Here is a 20454-nt window from a genome sequence, read left to right as displayed (position 1 = left end):
TCATCTTTTAAAATTTTAAACAGTTCAGCTGGAATACCATCACTTCCACTGGCCTTGTTATTTGCAGTGCTTTCTAAGGCCCATTTGACTTCACTCTCCAGGATGTCTGGCTCAAGGTCAGCAACCACACTACCTGGGGTGTACGAGACATCCATATCTTTCTGGTATAATTCCTCTGTGTATTCTTGCCACCTCTTCTTGATGTCTTCTGCTTCAGTTAGATCTTTACCACTTTTGTCCTTTATTATGGTAATCTTTGTACGAAATGTTCCTTTCATATTTCCGATTTTCTTGAACAGATCTCTGGTTCTTCCCATTCTGTTGCTTTCCTCTATTTCTTTGCATTGCTCGTTTAAGAAGGCCTTCTTGTCTCTCCTTGCTATTCTTTGGAAATCTGCATTCAATTTCCTGTATCTTTCACTATCTCCCTCGCATTTTGCTTGCCTTCTCTCCCCCGCTATTTGTAAGGCCTCGTTGGACAGCCACTTTGCTTTCTTGCATTTCTTTTTCATTGGGATGGTTTTAGTTGCTGCCTCCTGTATAATGTTGCGAGCCTCCACCCATAGTTCTTCAGGCACTCTGTCCAGCAAATCTAAATCCTTAAACCTGTTCCTCACTTCCACTGTGTATTCATAAGGGATTTGGTTTAGATTGTATCTTACCTGTCCAGTGGTTTTTCCTACTTTCTTCAGTTTAAGCTTGAATTTTGCTATAAGGAGCTGATGATCTGAGCCACAGTCAGCTCCAGGTCTTGTTTTTGCTGACTGTATAGAGCTTCTCCATCTTTGGCTGCAGAGAATATAATCAATCTGATTTCGATGTTGCCCATCTGGGGATGTCCATGTGTAGAGTCGTCTCTTTTGTTGTTGGAAAAGCGTGTTTGTGATGACCAGCTTGTTCTCTTGACAGAACTCTATTAGCCTTTGCCCTGCTTCGTTTTGATCTCCAAGGCCAAACTTGCCAGTTGTTCCTTTTATCTCTTGATTCCCTACTTTAGCATTCCAATCCCCTATAATGAGCAGAACATCCTTCTTTGGTGTCACTTCTATAAGGTCTTGTAAGTCTTCATAGAATTGGTCAATTTCAGTTTCTTCAGCACCAGTAGTTGGTGCATAAACTTGGATTACTGTGATGTTAAAAGGTCTGCCTTGGATTCGTATCGAGATCATTCTATCATTTTTGAGACTGCATCCCAGTACAGCTTTCTCCACTCTTTTGTTGACTATGAGGGCCACTCCATTTCTCTTACGGGTTTCTTGCCCACAGTAGTAGATATGATAGTCATCCGAACTGAATTCGCCCATTCCCGTCCATTTTAGCTCACTGATGCCCAGGATGTCAATATTTATTCTTGCCATCTCATTTTTAACCACATCCAACTTACCCAGGTTCATGGTTCTTACATTCCAGGTTCCTATGCAATATTTTTCTTTACAGCATTGGACTTTCCTCTCGCTTCCATGCATATCCACAACTGAGCATCCTTTCGGCTTTGGCCCAGCCGCTTCATCAGCTCTGGATCTACTTGTACTTGTCCTCCGCTCTTCCCCAGTAGCATGTTGGACACCTTCCGACCTGAGGGGCTCATCTTCCAGCGTCATAACTTTTATATGCCTGTTGTCTTTGTCCATGGAGTTTTCTTGGCAGGGATACTGGAGTGGCTTGCCGGTTCCTACTCCAGGTGGATCACGTTTGGTCAAAACTCTCCACTATGACCTGTTCATCTTGGGTGCCCTGCTCGGCGTAGTTCATAGCTTCTCTGAGTTCTTCAAGCCCCTTCACCACGGCAAGGCAGTGATCCATGATCCATATTTTTACTGGACTACAACTCCCATCATCCCGACCCTTGACCATGTTCATTAGAGCTGATGGGAGATGCAGTCTCACAATGTCCAGGTGGCCACACAAGTACCAGACCCTGATATATACACCAAACATATTGTGTTCTTGCCTGGATAGCTCAATTGGTTAGAGTGCTGTGCTGATAATGCCAAGGTTCCAGGTTTGGTCCCCATATAGAACAACTGCATATTTATCCATTGTGGGCGGTTGGACGAGATGATCCTCAGGGTCTCTTCCAACTCTGCAATGCTATGATTCTATGCTTTATTTTTGGGAGGGTGGAAAGGAGGCAGCAGGGTCTGCTGGAGTGCCAGGGAACAAGAAGAGCTCCAAAGCAAACTGGTTTAAATAAAAGTAGTCTAGCAAAAGGAGCTGGTGAATCGTAGACTTCTTTGGCCAAGGTAGCATAGCATCTGGAAACTGTTTATACCAGGCATAGCCCACAAAGCCCACCTTGGCTGAGTATGGTGTTTGCTTCCCAATATATCTGGGATGGGGAAAGAAATAGACCTGAAAGAGAAACAATTGGAGAGCCAGAATGGTGAAATAGGGACAGTTATGCCACTAGTGGCTGCGATATAAACATTTCATGGATAGACTCTTCCCACATATATAAAGAGCTATATCGAGAAACCATCCTGGCGAAGCACACGCTCCCTGCCAGCGGTCCTATATTAAAAGGATGTATTGCATACTATTGGGTATTCGTTCCACTTACATCCTGCCTGTCTGTCGATGCTCAAGCTAGCTTAAGCTGCAAACTGGCCAGCAGAAATGTTCCATCTGCCATCCGAACTTCAAAATTTGTCATATGTATATCCTCAACAACATCATAGGAAGATTTCTGGCAAGCAATCCCAGGACACAAGCATATGCCAATAGCCTCAGTATCAACAAGAACTATGCTGCGCCTGCCAAGAGGAAAGAAAAAAATCACTCCCCCAGTGGCGTCTGTATATGTTTGCAAATTAATTTACTTGAATATATTCCCATTATCCTTAATAAACAGAAATAAGAGAGGACTACGAGTCGCGTAGATAATCCAAAGCAAAGTGTATTTTACCGATGGGAGATTAAGCAAGGGACATCTGCAATAGCGCTGTTTTGGCGCAGCTCTGGAATATTTGCACACATTCCCTGCGTACAAATTAACTCGGCAGAACAATTAGAGGAATTAAAGCAATGGCTCTTTTTACTAGTTGGTTCTTGGAAGGTATTTGCTGCCAGTCCCCCAGGTGATTTAAATTGGCACGAGTGAAGTCAATGTGTTTCCATCCTTTTTATGCTAGAGCTATGTGCAAATGCATCACTGTATTGGTGGGCAGAGAAATTGGAGTGGGGTGTACTTTTCATTGGATTCATCCAGTGGGAGGAAACGTTCTCCAAAGTTTCTCAGGGGTGAGGTGCACCATTTTCAGTGTCCATAGTACACCTTCTTTCGTAAATATGATTTTATTTATTTTTGCCAAGTGCTGGCAGCCTGGCCACCATATTTGTATCTTTCATGGCTCCGCAGATCTAGCATCATTATAGGGCATTATATGTGTGTGAAATGGTGGCAGATACACACACAGAGAGAGAAATTACTGGAGGGTATTTGAAGAAAATTCTGCAAAACTGTCTTATTTTCTGGTGGGGATTCAAAAAAAGGAAATATCAGAAATATCCTCAGTGCATGAGGAGGGGACTTTCAAACCTTTCCCTCCCCAGACACAATCCAGATGAAATCATCCATGCTTTCCATGCATTAAAGCACTTCCATTAGCAATTGTAGCTTTTTTCTCAAAGCCTAATTACAGCTTGGGGAGCAGGGATGCTCAGATGGGCATTGAACACTGGTGCCAACCCTATGGGGCCCTGGGTGCACAGGGCTCTGACGTGACTTCCAGTTTCTACCAGAAGTTATGTTGGAGTTCTGAGGTGATGTCCGAGGCCCTGCAAAGCCTCGGAAGTGACTTCTGGTAGAAACTGGATGTTGCATCGGAGGTCTTGAGAGGCCTTGGATGTGGCCTCCGAGGCCCTGCGAGGCCTCAGACGTGACGTTGGAGGCCCTACAGGACTCCAAACATGACTTCTAGTAGAAACTGGAAGTTGTGTCCGAGGTCTCACGAGGCCTCCAACATGACCTGAGAGGCCCCATGAGGCCCCGGAAGCAGTGCTGCACTGTTGCCGCCATAACATGACGTCATGACGTCACATTATTTCACAGGTGCTATTGGGCACCCACAATCTGGGACCCAAGTCGGCGCCCCAGGAGTGAAGGAGTAAAGCCCCTGTCCGCACTCTCTGGTCCCAATAAAAACTACCCTCCAAGCCTACTGTTTTATTATTATTATTATTATTATTATTATTATTATTATTATTATTATTATTACAGTCATATCTCATGTTACGTTTGCTTCATGTTATGTTCTTTCAGGTTATGTCCCGCGGTGACCCGGAAGTACCGGAAAGGGTTACTTCCAGGTTCCACTGCTTGCGCATGCGCAGAAGCGCAAAATTACACCACACACATGCGCAGAAGCAGCAAATCACAACCCGCGCATGCACAGATGCGCCACTGCGGGTCGCGCTCTTTTCATGTTGCGAACGGGCCTCCGGAACGGATCCCGTTCGCAACCAGAGGTACCACTGTATTTAAAAAAAACATGTTTGCTTACTATGCAATTAAAATAACATGTCGTACAGCCCTCAGATTTCTCCGAGCTTTGAAGGTGGGAATAATAAAGCCCCCAAGACTTATCCAGAAAACTACACGCAGCCACCCACCCTCTGCAAAGTGGCAGGAACCCTGCTGGTTACCACAGCTGGGTACATAGTTCTTCAGAGGGCCGCTTATGAGTGCCACTCGGTCAAGGTGGGCAGGGGGGATGAAAACCTGGCATTGCTGCCCTGGTCACTCAAATTGTATCCTTGCGCATACAGCGGTTGCATAGCGGCCTGAATGCCAGAGAGCGCATGCCTTTCTTTGTGCTCCCCTCCCCCCCCCAGCATCACTTGCCCTACAACTAGCAGTTAATCATGACTTGCATTCTCTGGCCTTGTCTCTGATCAGCTGCTTGACAGACAATTATTAACTGGGAAACACACATCAGGAAATGTGCTATTGTGGCAAGACAGGCGAGCAATATCATCATTTTTTTATGAGTGAATAAAGCATACACAGGTTAAGGTAACACTGATTGCCTATTAATCTCTGGGTAAGAAAGTATAATGATCAGTTTCACATCCTTTCCCCCTCCACTGCCCCCTTTTAGCCTCTGTCTTCTTGCGAAGTAGCCATTTGCTCTTCCACCAGAAGGGTGATAATTCTCTTCCTCTCCCGAGAATCTACTCTATATCACACTTTCCCCTCCCTTTCTTGTCTCTTTAAAATGGTCTGTCAGACAATAATAAACACATTTTCACATTGGTTGTCTCAGGGAAGCAACAGGTATCTTAAAATCGCTGAGCTTTTCTGCTTCTTCATAGAGCTGTGTCTTTTTGCGACGAGAGTCGTATAAACTTACAAAGCTCGGCTAATACCAAAGGATGGATAGACTGGTGTCTTTCTGGGTTTTAATCACTTTTACATGTGTTCGCTCTTAAGTCAGTCTCATCACTTTTCAACACCAGCCTGTATTAAAAAAGTACTGCACAAAAATATGCATTTAATTATACATAGTTTAAGTACACATTTTAAAGGTCTCTCTCTAAACACCCACTCACACATATTTTCTCTTAAAATGTACATTCATCTCATCATTACAACCTTGTTTTCATACATTTTATGACCTAAGAATTGCATCACAACATTCAGGGAAGGTGAAATCCTATAAATACAGATATAGATATTTAATGCAAGGCCAGTTTGCTTCAGGTCAGTTTTTATTAGAATTTGCAGTATTGCATTTCGAAGTTACACTGAGTTTGCCCACTCAGTCTGAGACTGCATACACACTGCAGCTCTAAAGGCCTGGCAAAAGAGGTAAGCGTGGTATTAAACTAAGCTTTACTCAGAGTAGACGTATTGAAATTAATGGACCTAGCTTAGTCATGATAATTAACTGGCCAACTCTGAATAAAAGTTAATTGAATACCACCATAAGTTTTTAGCTAGCACTGAAAAGTGGCCATTGTTTGCCCCAAACAATTTCAAGGTACCGTATTTTTCGCTCTATAAGATGCACCTTTCCCCTCCTAAAAAGTAAGGGGAAATGTGTGTGCGTCTTATGGAGCGAATGCAGGCTGCGCAGCTATCGCTGAAGCCAGAAGAGCAAGAGGGATCGGTGTGCAGCCGGATCGCTCCTGCCTCTTTGCTCAAGAGGCTTTGTGTTGCTTTCTTGTTTCTTGTTTTCCTCCTCTAAAAACTAGGTGCGTCTTATGGCCGGGTGCATCTTATAGAGCGAAAAATACGGTACATAAGGCATATGTGCATTGCAATGTTGTTCAAGTTAGTGGCAGACATGGCTTCATCAAGTTTTTGGCACCAGCTGCAGGACTGGATTTGGAGGAGAGAGCTTAACATTTTTAAGCAGTTTGGCAATAAGGTCATTCAATTGATCCACTCAAGAATTGACCATTGGGCTTGGTGAGGCCAGTGGCTTTAAGTAGCACCTCTGAAGCTGAAAACCAGTATTTGTCCTGTTCCAGCCACCAGCCACTTGTGACAAGAGGAAGCTGTGAAAATTCGTAGAGGAACTTTCAAGTGGTATCATCAGAGCCAGTATGAGAGGCTCAGTGTTAACTAGATCGCATGCCACGTGAGGTTGCCTGCACCTCTCCCATTTCCTCTTTGTGTCTGAGCATGAGAGCATCAGTGCTTCAACCCTGAAATCATCTCTCCATTAAATAATCACTACACCAGTACTTGCCTTAATAATTCAATTATTCAATCCATTAGATAAATAATTCACAGGCTTTTGACAGTTTATTTTCTTCATTCCACATGCTGTAGCAATAGATTATTGTCTTGCAGAAATTGCCTGCTGTCCTGATCCATAGCCATCTCCATCGCTGAGATGTGGCGGCGGCAGCCCAGATGGGGTGGTGGAAAGCAAGATTACCTGAGCCAACCTCCTAAGGTCAGGACCCTGGACAGCAACAAATGTGACTGAGCTGATTTGCAGGAGTACGAAGTTCAGGACCACAGGCACCAATCCTACAGCAGAGTGGGACAAGTTAGGCACACAGGAAACTGCCTTAAGCTGAGTTGGGTTTTTGGCAGCTTCATAGGGTTCCAGACAGGAGACATTTCCCAAACCTACCAGGAGTGGAACTGTGCCTGCCACACCTGCTGCCACATGATGTGCTGCCACACATCACCTCCACCTACCCCGAATGTCTTCCCATTAAGTGCAGAATAGCGGGAATCTCTGCTACACAGGTGTATGTTTCTGTGAAATTAGGGACCTCAATCATGCAAGGGTTTCCTATCACACTTCAGCAGAACCTTCTGTCAGGGCTAGAGTCAGGTGCAAGTCAGCAATAAAGGAAGCAGATCTCCATTGTCAGTGAAGTTAGCAAACATACTACTTGGCCTAGTGGTCTCAGCAACACTACTCAGTAGGACTCTTGCCCCTATGGAGCAGTTGCCAGGACTGAAGACTCCTTTCTAAGGCTCCTCCTCTCCCGGATGTCTCCCAAGCAGTCTCAAACTGCGTCTGCACACCTCTGGCCTCTGTTATGTTCTTCTCATTACTCTGTGAGTTCTTGGAGACCAAGGGGGAGGGGAGCTTGTCACCGCAGGAGAGGGAGACTCCCTGGATTCTTCAGCAGTTTCTTGACCGCCCTCCCCTCATCTGCTTCAGCCTTGGAGTCTGAACTGCTCCCTATCACAGGCTCTTCCTGCTCACTAAACCCTGCTGCTCCTTTGGCACTCTGCACCTCCTCCCAATCTTCTTCTCCCTCTGACCTCTCCTCGGTGTCTCATCACCAGTCCCCTGGCTCTGAGCTTTCCTCCTCTGGGGTTTCGCTTCGGGGTTCCTTGGCTGGTGCCTCGTACCATTCCTCTTTGTACAGCCAGGCCCTGACACCTACAGCAGTGACTACAGCAGCAGCACATTCATGGGCTTTCTCTTTGCTGACACCCATGTAAAGATTGAGGTTGAATCCTGACAAGTGCTGTTTTGGGGAGATAGGGGGTGGGCAGGTGTGGAGGACTCCCTGGTCCTGAAGCGGCAACTGTGCCCCTGAAGGACCAGGTGCGCAGCCTGGGAGTCATTTTGCACTCACGGCTGTCCTTGGAATCACAGGTTAATTCCATGTCCAGGATGGCTGTCTACCAGCTCCATCTGGTACGCAGGCTGTGACCCTACCTGCCCAGGGACTGTCTTGCTAGAGTGGTGCATGCTCTAGTTATTTTCCGCTTGGACTACTGCAATGTGCTCTACGTGGGGCTACCTTTGAAGGCGACCGGGAAACTACAACTAATCCAGAATGTGGCAACCAGACTGCTGACTGGGAGTGGCTGCGGAGACCATATAACACCAGTCCTGAAAGACCTCCATTGGCTCCATTACGTTTCCAAGCACAATTCAAAGTGTTGGTGCTGCCTTTAAAGCCCTAAGTGGCCTCGGCCCAGTAAACCTGAAGGAACGTCTCCACCCCCATCGTTCTCCCAGACACTGAGGTCCAGTTCTGAGGGCCTTCTGGTGGTTCCGTCACTGCGAGAAGTGAGGTTACAGGGAACCAGGCAGAGGGCCTTCTCGGAAGTGGCACCCATCCTGTGGAATGCCCTCCCATCAGATGTCAAGGAAATAAACAACTATCTGACTTTTAGAAGACATCTGAAGGCAGCTTTGTTTAGGGAAGTTTTTAATGTTTGATGATTTATCGTGTTTTTAATATGCTATTGGGAGCCGCTCAGAGTGGCTAGGGTGGCCCGGCCAGATGGGCGGGGTATAAGTAATAAATTATTATTATTATTATTATTATTATTATTATTATTATTATTAACGCTGACTGGTAGAGGCTATTCAGGATTCCATACTTTTCATACCTAGTTACCTTGTACTGAGTCAGACCCTTTATCCGTTTAGTTTGGTGTTGTCTGAAATTCAGAAGAAATTCTGATGAAAGAAGAATGGCAGACGAAAATAATGGACTATGCAGAATTGGACAAAATGACAGGAAGGATTCAAAAACCTGTGGGACCAGAGATTTACAGAAGATTGGAAGAAGTATATGAACTATTTGAAGAGCAATTGTAACCAACAAATTACGCTAGTAGGACTATAAGAAGTTTTGTAAGGAGGAATATATGAATTGATACAAAGCAGATAAAGAACAAAGATATTGGTTATGAGTTTTAAATGTAACACGGAAAATAAGAAATGTATACTCAGAGATTAGATTGGAAAATTTTCAGACGGGACTGATGGAAGTCAAAAAAAATTGAATAAGATGCAAAAATATGTTTAATTACTGTTGAAAATGGTATGTTAAAAAACTAATAAAAATTATATATATATATATTTAAAAATAGTTTGGTGTTGTCTACCCTGATGACAGTGGTTCTCCAGAGGTTTAGACAGGGCCCTTTCCCAATGCTGAGAATTGAACCTCCCCCCACACACACTGCAAAGCATGTACCATTGAGCTATGGTGCCATTGAGCTATGGTCCTGTGTGCATTGCTTATGCCCCCGATCCACACAGTCTCATGATTGGCTACCTGGGTGCATTCATGTGCCAGTACCTATCTGGGAGTGTCACTCTATCTATTTGTGAAATGTTGGAGGCTATCCAGAAGTATATCATCTTGTCTTCTCATGCGGTGTGCCACATTTCTGGCACTGTCCACTGCTTCTTCTGTTTTGCTTTCCCGTTAGCTAGCTATTGTCTGCTTTCTTCTGCTGTGGCGCCCACTGTAATCTGCTGTGCTCTTTTCTCCAGGGACTTGATCTGTGTTGCTTGTTCATCTGCTTGGCATACACATATTGCCACTTCTGAGCTTTGAAACTTCTCCTTCATAACAGTTCTGAATTATTACCCCAGGAAAGTCTGGTCTTTGATGAGGGATTTCTTTAACATACTTTAACTGCAGGGCTGGCTTGTAACATGTTAGTAATAAACATTATTATTATTTCCCGGTTTCTTTTTCCTGGAGTTGTAATGTAGAATGCTTGTCTTTTGTTCCAGGATAAAAAAGACACAAAGGTAATTGTGGTCCTCAGATCCTGGCAGCTTTGTTTTTTCTCTTCTTCAAAGTCCTCAGGGTTAAAAGAAGAAGAAGAAGAAAAACCTCTTGTGCACAGTTTGTTTTTCTGTATCTTCCAGGAAAAATAAATAAATCTTAAGGCAGTCCTTTCAATGATTCACCCTCTGCCTTTTATAAACCGCTCACATTCCAAAACTTTAATAAGGAATGGGGGAAATTTATAATTTACCTTGGAGAACACTGAAACAGTTGAAATCATTAGAGGGATTGCAATAACACTTGTAATGTAATGAGAACTATGGATACAATGAAGATTTGGACTACTATAAAGGATGCGGCTGAAAGGGTTTAACAATGGGACCCATGGAGAGGGAGGTGGGAAGTCCAGAGATTTGTGGGAATCTTGTACTGTTGGAATGTGTTGTGGTAAGTTTGTGAATTTTAATATGTAAAACCAAATAAAGAAATGGGGGGGAGAGAGAGATAACTTTCACGATATTTCTCAAAATTTCCTGAGCTTCCGTGTACTACCAGACCCTCTGCCACAACATGTTATCTCAGTGAGTTTGATTGGTAGCGAGGAATCATTATTTATAGAGAAATATAAAAGGTGACAATCCTATGGTAAGATCTGCCAGGAACTGCAGCTTAGGATGCAGTGGATCTCAGGCTTAGCCAACTGATTCTTGGCTCTTTGTTGTTGTTTAGTCGTTTAGTCGTGTCTGACTCTTCATGACCCCATGGACCAGAGCACACCAGGCATTTCTGTCTTCCACTGCCTCCCGCAGTTTAGTCAAACTCATGCTGGTAGCTTCGAGAACACTGTCCAACCATCTCATCCTCTGCCGTCCCCTTCTCCTTCTGCCCTCCATCTTTCCCAACATCAGGGTCTTTTCCAGGGAGTCTTCTCTTCTCATGAGGTGGCCAAAGTAAGGGAGTCTCAGCTTCATGATCTGTCCTTCCAGTGAGCACTCAGGGCTGATTTCCTTAAGAATGGATAGGTTTGATCTTCTTGCAGTACATGGGACTTAAGTCCCCAACCCTAGATCAGCCACAGATATTTTAGCCACCTGAGTTGCAACTGCCTGAACTGAGACCAGCGCAAGTTCCCAAAAAGGGGCATGAAGCCGGGGGGGAGAACACAGAAGGGGGCCTTAGGCTGGATCCTAAGCATGTTCAGCACAGCTGTTGAGCAGGGTTTGGAGCTGGTGTAACTTTACACTAGATTCATTTAATTTGGCTTGCTTTATACCAGCTTCTTGTGCAGAGGATTGCTCCCTTAAATCATGCTGCCATATATTTTTAATCCTGGCAAATGGCCTGCCTCCCCCCCCTCCCCAAGTGTCTATTTGTATAGGCTGATGACTATTTTTCTCTGGCACAGTAATACATTTAGGGCCAGCTTCCAACCAACCGAAAGGTCTCCTCTTTAAGACCTTAGCAATGTGAGTGTAGATAATTTAAAAGATAGGTCAGGGCCCATCACATAAAACGCCACCGTGAAATTTGCATATGATCTGTTGCACCATATAATAGAATATGATTATGTATAAAAAGAACACATAATGTTTTGCCCAAGAATGGGATATATATATAGCGTAACATATTAAAGTAGGAGAAGAGGAGGGAATATACTAGAGGGGGAAGCAACAGTATTTTCCCCAAAAGTACCGGGGGGAAACCATTTTGTAGGTCACAAGGACACACTTCTGAGCATAGTGGTAACTGAACATAACACAAGGCAGATCACTTGGCAACTTTATGGCGTAGACAATCACCCAACATGGAACTAGTGGTAGGGTTATGGTATGTCCCACGGAGGACCTTACAGTCTTCAAACAAAAGCATCTTGGAGGTCCTGGGCCACAGGGAGGTTAGGCTGGCCTCAACCAGAGCCAGGGCTTTTTCATTCCTGGCCCCGATCTGGTGGAACACTCTGTCACAAGAGACTAGGGCCCTGCGGGACTTGACATCTTTCGGCAGGGCCTGCAAGACAAAGCTGTTCCACCAGGCCTTTGGCCAAGGCACAGTCTGACCCCCTCTCTCCTTCTGTAATCCTCATAGAACTCTAGCCCAATGGTTGCCATTAATTTGATTCTGAATTGATTTTAGAATGCATTTTAATTAATCAACTGTGTGATTTTATGTACACTGTGCTATTTTTACTTGTTGTTACCTGCTCTGAGCCTGGCTTTCGCTGGGGAGGGATACAAAAATAAATAAATAAAGAAACCAGAGGCCTTTCTCCTGGGCATAGTCGGCCAATTGGTGCCAAAGAAGGATAGAACTTTTTTCATGTATGCTACAGCAGCAGCAAGAATACTTATTGCAAAGCATTGGAAGACGCAAGATCTACCCACCTTGGAAGAGTGGCAGACACAAGTGATAGACTATATGGAACTGGCAGAGATGACCGGCAGAATCCGAGATCAAGGAGAGGAGCAGATGGAAGAGGACTGGAAGAAGTTTAAAGTTTATCTACAAAAATATTGTAAAATTTATGAATGTTGAAGGCTCTGAAAATGAAATGAAGGGGTTCTAGCGGCTAAGACAAATAAGACTGAAAAGGGAGGGATAAAGGTTTAAAATGAATAATGAACGATCTTGCTGAACAAACTTTTAAAGTAGAATACAAGAAGGGAAGGCGGGTGGAAGTAAAGAGAATAAGGTTTTGAAAGTTATTAATATAAAAAAGTGTTCTTTTTATGCTTTTTTTTCTCTTTGTATTTTGTTGTTGTTGTTGTTGTTTATTTGTTTGGATGTTTGTTGTTTGTTTTTCTGATTTCTGTTTATTTTTGTTGATGTTAACTTTTTGAAAAACTCTAATAAAATATTATTATAAAAAACAAAAATAAATAAATAAATAAATAAATAAATAAATAAATAAATAAATAGATAAATAAATAAATAAATGGCAGTTTTTTCTTGGTGCAGGTGGGGGAAGCAAACAACTTTCAGTAGGGCAAATGGGTCACTGCCCCACCAATCTCTTGTCTGTCTCCTCCCTCCTCCCCACCTTCTTACTCCTGACAAATCCAGGGGGTGGCACTGCCTGTCACCTCCCTCCTTTTTAGTGTCAGAGTGTTCCTTGTAGAACTGAGCAGAGAGAAAGGATGGGAACAAAACTAGACTTTGTTGTCTCTGCCTGCCATTGTTCTCCCACCCTACAAGTTCCAATGGGCACCAATCATCCCTGCGAACGTCACTCCTAATCTTAAACACTTGGCTAGTATTAGGGAACCCCCCCCCCGAAGTAGGTACTTTCCATAGACTTTTAAATGGAGTTTATGGGTGCTGTGGTATTACACCCACTGGAATCTGGTCTGGAAGAACAACTAGAGAAGGACCAGAACTCATGGCTTCCTAATGGCAATGGGATGTATCAAAGTACATCAGGGTAGCTTAGGGACTGCTGGGCAAGTCATGTGCAGCAGACAAAGCCCTTTCCTCCAATACCTCGTTGCTGCTTGCCTCCTGCTCCCTCATGGTTCTCGTGCTTACTGGTCAGTGTAGCAGGAGTCATGGGAGCAAAGCAAAGCAAGTGCACACATGAGAGCTGCTAGAGTGCTTAAGCTTGTCTATTTTCCTTTCTGCCTCCTCACTTGATCAGGGAGCTTTCCCAAAAGGACCACCTGTGATGCAGAGGGAGAAGGCAGCTGGGCAAGTCAGAACAAGTAAGAAAAATAAAAAAATTGTGGACACCTGGATGCTGACGACCCCCACTCTCCAAAGCATCTGTGGCTTGAGGTGTCTGCCTCACTTTGCCTTATGGTAGTGTGAAAATATACAACACAAGGACATCATTATGCTGTGTTAGCACAGGAGTCCTCTGAGCGTGTTTGGAGAGTTCTGCACAGTGGCATAGCACAGGGGTGGTTGCCCCGGGGGCAAAATTGTTAGGAGCGCAAAATTTCAACACCCAGTACTGCCTCGATATGGCTGCACTTCTGTCACTGGGCTCCATTGAAAACACTTTGTCCATGCGAAGGAGGAAATGCCCTCTCCAGACAATGAAATGACTCTTTCCCCCCTTATCCCTGCAGTTGTGATCTCCTGGGTGATGCGGATGCTTTTATGCAGTTGAATGTGCATCTGTTTCTCTCCCTCTGCGTGGCCCTGGGTACTGGCAACCCACGTTACGTCACTGGTTCTGCTACACCACTAGAGTCTTCCAAACTTGTGATAGAATCCCCTAGATTTCATTGTTTAGCCTGCCTGTTCAGCCTCCGTTCAGTTCTAAGCAGAACCACAAATTCACCACTAAAAAGCCAGTTGTTTTCTACCTGAAACAAGGGCGTCAAAGTGACCCCAGGCTTTCTTTCACTTCGGGGAGTGTAGCTCAGTAGAAAAAAAGTGACAAAGTTTATCTTGAGAATTAGAAAAACTTCTAGGAGAGGAGAACAAAGTGCTTCTTTTCTAAGCTGACTCACTCTGTCTGGTGAGACCCTGCGGTTAAAAAATTAGCTCTCGTTTTGGTCCTCAGGCTTCAGTTGATATTAAAAGTTATTCTATGCTAAATCATGAAAGGTTTGCCCTTCGAGCGCCTTCTAATGAACTCAGAGCTTCTAATGTCTGACTGGGAAACTAATTGACAAACTGGTATCATCACATGAAGCCAGCTCCTCTGGATACTGCTTTTATAATATCTTAAGCCTTAAGAAAAAAAACCCACCATGCAACTCATGTCCTTTTCCATCACTGTAGGAACTGTGAAAGCTGCTTCTTATAAACAGAGTGACAAGATCTTGTCATGCCAGACTGGAGGAGGTCAGTGAAGGGAAATGAGAAACCTGCACCCTAATCTTAAACAACTCAAATACAACTGACTTAGGTTTCCATCCAGCAATACAGTGGTGGACATTACAGTGGTACCTCAGGTTAAGTACTTAATTCGTTCCGGAGGTCTGTTCTTAACCTAAAGCACTACTTTAGCTAATGGGGCCTCCTGCTGCCGCCGTGCCGCCGGAGCACGATTTCTGTTTTCATCCTGAAGCAAAGTTCTTAACCCGAGGTAATGTTTCTGGGTTAGCGGAGTCTGTAACCTGAAGTATATGTAACCTGAAGTGTATATAACCCGAGGTACCACTGTATATAAATGGCAACCCAGGATACTTTGAGGTGCATATGCTTTAAATGTATTGTGTGTACACAGTCCCTATCTGATCAGCCATGGCCAATGCCTGCTTCTCAGGTCTAGCCATCTTGGAGAGAAGGCCAACAATCACCTTCAGAGCACAGAGACCATCTTCTGCATATATACAACAGAAGGGGCCACAACATTCCTCTTTATCACTCGCCCCAGATTAATCCACCCATCAACATTTCAATTAGGGCCTACTGGACTAATGATCGCAACTGCAGGTCTCTATAGGAAGAGGTCTTGCACCTCACGTGAAGTCAAAATGAACCTCAGAGCACCCATTCTTCTCCCTTCTTCCCATACTAAGCATTTAGAACAGTCATAACTTTGCTTTGTGAATGCTTGTTCAAAGTTCCCCTCTCCTTTTCTGGCACAGTGAAGATAGCATGATGTGCAAAGTGGGAGGGTGGGTGGGGAGTATTTGCAAAGAGAGGACAACTACTTCAAAGCCCTCATCGACAGGGAACACTCTCTTCAAATTTCCTACTAGCTGTTAAGACAACGGGTGCCAGGGCTAGCAGTGGCCAAATCCTTGCCATGTAGACACAGTGCCAGAAACTGCAGGTGTTTCAGAAATGCAGAAACTCAGAAGTCACTGTAATCATCTAGATTTAGCCGAGCCCTTGGAACTCCTTTGGTAATTTCTGCAAGACAGCCAACAACCTCTATTACTTCTGCACCATATGCTTGGCGTCTTTGACTAGATCTGCTTTGAGAGGAGTCAAATGACACAGAGATAAAAATACTGCTGTGGTTTTTGTTTGTTTTTAAATCCACCAAGGTTGCTGATGGTTTTTTTATGTACAAAGAAAATGAAGAGAAGGAAATACACAAACAACCTTGAGGGGCGGTATATTTGGAATCCGCCAGAGAAGTTTCACCATTAAAACCAGCATGGTAGGTTTAGAAATACATAAGAATGATACAAAACTGTTTTTATATGTGACTACTGCAGCAAGAATATTACTAGCCCAAAGATGGAAGGAAGAAGAAATAATAACAAAAGAAGAGTGGCAAATAAAACTGATGGACTATGCCAAGACTTACAGGGAAAATTTGAAACCAGCAGAACCAGACTTTTCTAAAGGACTGGAAGAAATTTACGTTGTATTTGAAAGACAAATGTAATTAATTAACATCACTTCTAGGGTTGCAAGAAGTTTTGTAATAATAATAATAATAATAATAATAATAATAATAATAATAATAATAATATATTATTTATACCCCGCTCATCTGGCTGGGTTTTCCCAGCCACTCTGGGCAGCTTCCAAAAGAATATTAAAATACTGTGATACATCAAACATTAAAAGCTTCCCTAAACAGGGCTGCCTTCAGATGTCTTCTAAAAGTCTGGTAGTTGTTGTTCTCTTTGACATCTGATGGGAGGGCGTTCCACAGGGAGGGCGCCACTACCGAGAAGGCCCTCTGCCTGGTTCCCTGTAACCCTGTAAAGTGGACTATTCAAATTATTGTGAAAAGGACTAAGATTAGCTGATATAAGATTGGACTCACAACAATGAGAATAGTAATAAAATGCATAACTAGAAAGGAATTTAGAAAACCATTAGAAGGGGTTGAAGGAAGCCCTAGGCTGTGATAGCCAAATATTGGTTATGTTGTGTTGGAGATGTTGTATTGGAAAATCTGTGTAAAATTTAATAAAAATTATATTTTTTTAAAAAAAGAGAGAAGTTTCACCATTCTGATCTAAACTCTTCATGTGTTTTATCTGAGGGAGGTGCAATGGCTGGCACCACAAGAGTGGACATTTTCCAGTGCTGTCTCCCATTTTGTGGAATGCTCTGTTAGTTTCTGTTTCTCACTGTGCAGCTGCTGGGAGTCACAGGACTCTGTTTACATTCCAGAGACAGTCCAGACTCTTGGAAGTCTCACGGGGGAGACGGGATGTGACGTTAGTGGTTTCCTGTTCCCTTTGTTCCTTTGTTCAGTTGCTCTCTGCTTTCATAGAGAGAAGATGTCTTTTCTGTTCTCCGTAGTTTAGAAATCAAACTCTTTACAACATAGCTCATACTGTCTCATCCTTCCCTGTGTTGGGAATTCTGCTGGGAGGACGTGCCTTGGAGCCTCATCAAAGGCTCGAGGTCGTTAAACACGTCAGGAGGCAATTCCAAAGATGAGCCTTATCAGCTCAGTCGAACAGAGTTCCGACATGTCCCCCCCCCCCAAATAACCCCTCACATCTTTCTCCAGCCTTTCAAGTGACAGGCTCAGATATTTCATCCTGTCCAGGATTTTGATTGTTAATCTTGGAAACATTAGTAGAATTGTAGAGTTGGAAGGGACCACGAGGATAATCTAGTCCAACCCTTCAATTCTGGAATCTTTCATCCAGCATAAAGCTTGAACTCACAACCCTGAGATCTACCAACTAAGCTATCCCAGAAAGGTATAACTCTATATGGTTTTGGCCTCTCTGGTGGTGCTCATTTTTACCTTTATTTATACATCATATTTATTTTAAAAAAATACTTGTATACCACTATTCATTTAAAATAATCAAAGTGGGTTACTGTTTCGGAAAGCTTTTAATGTTTGATGTATTATAGTATTTTAATATTCTTTTGGAAGCTGCCCAGAGTGGCTGGGGAAGCCCAGCCAGATGGGCGGGGTATAAATAATAAATTATTATTATTATTATTATTATTATTATTATTATTATTATTATTACAACCATACACATATAAAATAAAAACCATATCCACATTTAAAATCAAATTTAATTTGCTGGCAATTGCAGAAAGACTATTATCTTCATTTCCTGCGTAAGCTTGGTAGCATAGAAAAGTTTTCAACAGATATTTAATGGTTAAATCTCTGTGGAACCTTGATTGGCAGAGCGTTGCATGGGACTGAGCCAATGAGACTAACTGTTGCTGTCAGATGAACATCTTCAACATGCTTAAGGACAGCAGGTTACCTAAAGTGGTGCATAATGGACCATGATGGAACAAACAGCTCCATCTTTTATTAGAGGGGAATGGCCGGGGGACTCAGATGGAAAAGCTGGAGGAATTATTGCCACTGAATGCCTCTGTTGGTCATATCACTTGACCTACTAGTAGGGCCAGCTCTGAACATTCCTGTGCACTGTCTGGTCTGCTATTTTTTGCTCCCTGGCGCAGGGTAGTAGGAATCACTGTGCGTGTATGTCTTACAGGTGTGTCATCAATTCACCTGGAAAGGTGAGTCTAATGAGTTCTCCTTACTTTCCTTATCCCCATGACTTCTGACGAGTTCTGCTTTCACAGACAAAAAGCAAGAGATTCAACTTGTATGAAACAATTTTTATGACCAGGAAAACACCATTTCATTAGTAAAAGGTTGTCCATTCCAAAACACACACAAAAAAACAAAGGTTCAGATGGCTGCTTTGTAGCCTCTATATATATCAGGGGTCAGCCACCTTTTTCAGCTGTGGGCCGGCCCACCGTCCCTCAGACCATGTGGTGGGCTGGACTATATTTTGAAAAAATATATGAACAAATTCCTATGCCCCACAAATAACCCAGGGATGCATTTTAAATTAAAGGACACATTCTACTCCTGTAAAAACATGCTGATTCCAGGAGCGTCCGCAGGCCGGATTGAGAAGGCGATTGTGCCGCATCCGGCCCATGGGCCTTAGTTTGGCTATGATTGCCTTAGAGAGATGCTGCTCTATATGCTTGAATGCAACATGCAGACTTCTTTTGTGCTTAAAAGACTTATTGACGCTTATACTAGGCATATGTTTTCAGGAGAGAAGAGGCTGTGTTTCCTGCATGCTAACTTCCAGAGCCTGCCAGGATTCCCCAACAGCAATGGTTTCTCACAACTCTGGAGCTCTTTGAACTAAAAAAACAAAAACAAAAGATGTTGGAAAGTTGATATGATATGAATCATTTTCTTCTCTCCCCCACCTCTGGCCCACCAGAGATAATTTCCAAAGCAGATCAGATATGAAAAGTGCTGGAAAGAAGAGGAAGTCTCAACGAAAGAAGAATGGATACAAAAACTTATGGACTAGGCAGAAATGGCGAAACTTACTGAGAAAAATAGGAAATCAAGATAACAAACTTTTTATAAAAGAATGGAAATGGTTTATTGAATATTTACAGATAAATTGTAGACAGATAAGGACATTGGCAGGATTATTGTAATAACCTGCAGTTTCATAAGAGTATATAATGAAAGCAGATGAATAAAGGAATAAGTTAATTTAGAACATGCAGGAAATGATAAAAATAAATTTAAGGAACCGCAGAAAGAGGAGGAAGGAAGTTGAGTTTTGAAATGTTAAAATTACTGTAAAACTATTGAAATGCATTTAACTGAAAATCAGAAATAAAAAATAAAATAAAAAACATATATGAAATCTGTTTCTCATCCCCACACAGTCTGACATCTAAAGACCTAGCCTCACCGATGAATGGCTGCTTTGTTTTGTTTCCCTTCCATATGTTTATCAAATCACATGGGCTCTTTCTCAGCCTTGATGTCACATCAGAAGCATTTCTGCAGAGTGGGGGAGCTGGAAGTGCCAGACAATTTGTGTGCGACCACTTTGATGTAACATTAAGAACTGCTCTGTTGGCTCAGACCAAAGCTCTTTATCAAGGATGGAGGCACTGTGGACTTCCAGATGTTGGTGAACTACAGTTCCTATCACCCCTGGCCTTTGGCCATGCTGGAGTTTCAGCCCAACAACATCTGGCAGGCCACAGGTGCCGCATCCCTTGTCTATCAAATTGCCATCTTACTGCCTTTGGGAAGCTCTGTTGTAGAATGCGAAGGAAACAGCCCTGTCCTGTTGTTTGTAGAAGACATCCAGTCTCAGATGCAAACTTTCTCTGAATGTGGAGGTTCTATTTAGTTGCTATGGATACAGTGGTACCTTGGGTTACAGACGCTTCAGGTTACAGACTCCACTAACCCAGAAATAATACCTTGGGTTAAGATCTTTGCTTCAGGATGAGAACAGAAATGGCGCGGCGGCGGCGTAGCAGCAGCTGGAGGCCCCATTAGCTAAAGTGGTACCTTGGGTTAAGAACAGTTTCAGGTTAAGAACGGACCTCCGGAATGAATTAAGTTCTTAACCTGAGGTACCACTGTACACCTCATACATTATGAGCCGAGGGAAGATTTCTTTTGTACTAATCCTCATGCCCAGTGCCGGAGCTTCATGCTCTGGCATTGGGGGGTGGAGAGCAGACATGGGCGTGGCTATCACACGTCCCGGGACATGGCACACCACCCGCAGGGTTGTGGCGTGTGTCCTGGGGGGGTGAGCCCCCCACAGGGGCATGGCGCACGTCCTGGGGGCATAATGC

The 20454-nt window shown here is 43.5% G+C and overlaps 1 long non-coding RNA gene across 1 annotated transcript; it reads right to left on the bottom strand.

Annotated features, from left to right (window-relative positions):
* Positions 1 to 6696: 6696 nt before the first annotated feature.
* On the bottom strand, positions 6697 to 19969 carry LOC309538856. The gene is made up of 3 exons (XR_014222401.1): positions 19885 to 19969; positions 12998 to 13077; positions 6697 to 6982 (listed from the first exon to the last, which is right to left on the bottom strand). It is a non-coding gene; the product is annotated as an uncharacterized lncRNA (long non-coding RNA).
* Positions 19970 to 20454: the final 485 nt, after the last annotated feature.

Source organism: Podarcis vaucheri, assembly GCF_965113315.1.
Source record: "Podarcis vaucheri genome assembly, chromosome: 8".
NCBI lineage: Eukaryota > Metazoa > Chordata > Lepidosauria > Squamata > Lacertidae > Podarcis > Podarcis vaucheri.
Note: the sequence above shows the minus strand (reverse complement) of the source record. Positions and strands in the feature narration are given on the sequence as shown.